This window comes from Antrostomus carolinensis, unplaced genomic scaffold, assembly GCF_000700745.2.
Source record: "Antrostomus carolinensis isolate BGI_N321 unplaced genomic scaffold, ASM70074v2 scaffold32177, whole genome shotgun sequence".
Classification (NCBI taxonomy): domain Eukaryota; kingdom Metazoa; phylum Chordata; class Aves; order Caprimulgiformes; family Caprimulgidae; genus Antrostomus; species Antrostomus carolinensis.
Window position 1 is genome coordinate 1671 of NW_010327189.1, and position 287 is coordinate 1957.

The 287-nt window shown below is 62.4% G+C and overlaps 1 long non-coding RNA gene across 1 annotated transcript in view; it reads left to right on the forward strand.

Annotated features, from left to right (window-relative positions):
• Positions 1-37: 37 nt before the first annotated feature.
• Positions 38-287, forward strand: part of LOC104527975 (uncharacterized) — a 2093-nt gene continuing 1843 nt past the window's right edge. The window contains exon 1 of the long non-coding RNA XR_728044.2: positions 38-144. This is a non-coding gene — a long non-coding RNA (uncharacterized LOC104527975). The remainder of the gene's footprint in view (positions 145-287) is intronic.

The window sequence follows — 287 nt, forward strand, 5'->3', positions numbered from 1 at the left end:
AGCAGGCAAGTGTAACCCCATCTCTTCTCTTCCCCCAGGAACATGACATTGAGACCCCCTATGGGCTGCTGCACGTGGTCATCCGGGGCTCACCCAAGGGGAATCGCCCAGCCATCCTGACATACCATGATGTGGGCCTCAACCGTGAGTGCTGGTCCCTGGGCCATGGGGAGCAGGGGCAGGCAGGAGTGAGCCTGCAGTGGGTGCCCCCAGCTCAGCTCCTTTGCCTCCTCCCATGGAGGGTCCCTGGACAGCACTGGGTCTCCCCAGGCATCTGAAAGCACCAG